We start from the raw sequence: 2,500 nt of genomic DNA on the forward strand, positions 1-2,500 counted from the left end.
GGCCAGAAAATGAAAAGACGTGTATTCACTGAATTCATCATTCAGAAGCTAAAACCAAGAGGTGGTAGAAGCGGCTCCTTCCAGTCACAAGAGCGTGCTCAAGAGCCTATAAGCACTCATCATCTCTACAAAGAGTAGGAAAAAACCGCTGCTTCAGGATTCCTCTAGGCAGAGGCCATACTCCAGGAGGACATGGACCACCAACGTGGGCCAAGAAACTCTCCATCCTCTCAGGAAAAGTGTAGTGTGTAGCCGAAAATGCCACTCCCAGGCAGACTACTTTAAAATAAAACACTCTTAATTACTCCACACACAGGAAATTTGCACGAAGAGGACTGCCGACCAACGTCAAAAGACCTGATGTATACTATCACAGCCAATGGGCAGGGAACTCTGACTATATGAATGCCAGTAATAGCCCAAATTCGGTATTGACCACCGTCAATCCCGGCACCATATACGGGATTTTACTCGTACTAACATTTTTAGTAATCAACCGAACCATTCCTTGACGTATATGCCAACTCCATACTCCCTTAACGCACATACAGGAATATTCCCAAGGCAGTAGCAAAAATATTGAAATACGAATCATTTCAGCAAATGTGAGAGGATTCCACACCAATGTTGGAGAACTAAACAGAAGGTTGGCATTGTATTCACAGCTGAAACCTTTCTAGATGGCAGGGCTCTGCCCATCTATGCACGCATTTCAGGATATTCAAACTGGATACGGAGAGATAGAAATACGCAGGGAGGAGGAGCTACAGATAATAGATCTTCTCTTACCAGACGGCATTGAATTAATACACTAAAGAGTGATGGACTAGAAACGGCGCAGTATTCTTTGTTGACTCTCTCTATCTCTCTCTCTCTCTCTCTCTCTCTCTCTCTCTCTCTCTCTCTCTCTCTCTCTCTCTCTCTCTCTCTCTCTCTCTCTCTCTCCCTCTCTCTCTCTCTCTCTCTCTCTCTCTCTCTCTCTCTCTCTCTCTCTCTCTCTCTCTCTCTCTCTCTCTCTCTCTCTCTCTCTCTCTCTCCCTCTCTCTCTCTCTCTCTCTCTCTCTCTCTCTCTCTCTCTCTCTCTCTCTCTCTCTCTCTCTCTCTCTCTCTCTCTCTCTCTCTCTCTCCCTCTCTCTCTCTCTCTCTCTCTCTCTCTCTCTCTCTCTCTCTCTCTCTCTCTCTCTCTCTCTCTCTCTTTCTATCTCTCTCTCTCTCTCTCTCTCTCTCTCTCTCTCTCAAAAGCACGTGAGTGCACATTTTGGGCCTCTTCATCCTTTTCTTTCTTTTCCCTATCTTCTCCCATAAATGTGTTTATAAGTATGTATAAATAGCTTCCACGTGGCGTACAAAAGCACGTATACGCGTGGCTTCACCGCAGGTCAGCCTCAGTCCTTTCAGAGAGTCACTTCACAGAGTACCCGCCGACTGCTTGTCGGGGCAGCGCTCCCCAGCGCGTCCGCCCTCCGGGCAGACCAAACACTAAGCCTTACGAAGACTTGTATACGTGTGAATATCTGTGTTGCTTACGCTTCTCAATAAAAGAGGTTAAGCCAACCGTCCGTTTCACTACTCCTGCTAAACCATATGTTTAAGGTGTCATTTAAATACCCTTTACAGTGTTAAACCATATGTGCCGCCACTCTCGCGTTTGGTTGGATCTGATTGGCTGGTCATTTCGTTCTCACGTGCGCTGTCCCTGGTATATCTTCATGGCTGCTCGTCCTTGTTGTCCTTTTCGTCCTGGTCTTGTAAGCTAACAGTAGCGCAATACTGCTACGTTAACCTGATATCCGGACAATTCAAGGTCACTGTCCCTTGGAGACCTGATCTGCACCTCCCTTATTGCACCATTAACCTGATGCGAGTACCACCTGTCTACCCACGCATGGTGCACCGGGCATGTATGTGGGAGCGGCCAAAGCGGGATCAGCGGGGGAGTCCGGGTCACGGCACTCGCATACGAGAAAAGAAACAAGTTCTGTTAATATTGATATGTAAAGCGATTGGATTGGAACTATGCTTATCATTTAAAATATACCTGAACATAGCTAATTATGTAATGCACTAGTACTTTATATCCATAGTACCTTACATTGAACCATGTCATCACTAATTGGCCGAGGGAAATGAGGTATACCAATACGCTGCTTGCCTGTTTATTTTCGTCTTGAAGCCTAGCTACCACCCTTGCACCAGTCACTAAGGATTCAGACATATACAGTGGAGAATTCCAAGTACACCACATAGTACTAACTGTGAACTATGTTGATTATAGCACCGGCTCCGAGCGGTAAGGAGGCGAGACCAGATCTGCCGGTACTTCCTAAGTGCCTGGGGAGTATCTACATCCCCTAGCCAGGGTATTGGCTAATGGCTCGACGACATGGATACCCGTGAGTGGCTGCCTTGTCACGGTTTATGACGTCACTAACGACGACATAAACCACTAGATTGACGTCACTAGCAGACGCCATCCAGTTGTGTTGTAAAAACTGGTTAC

The sequence above is a fragment of the Penaeus chinensis genome, chromosome 33, assembly GCF_019202785.1.
Source record: "Penaeus chinensis breed Huanghai No. 1 chromosome 33, ASM1920278v2, whole genome shotgun sequence".
Lineage (NCBI taxonomy): Eukaryota > Metazoa > Arthropoda > Malacostraca > Decapoda > Penaeidae > Penaeus > Penaeus chinensis.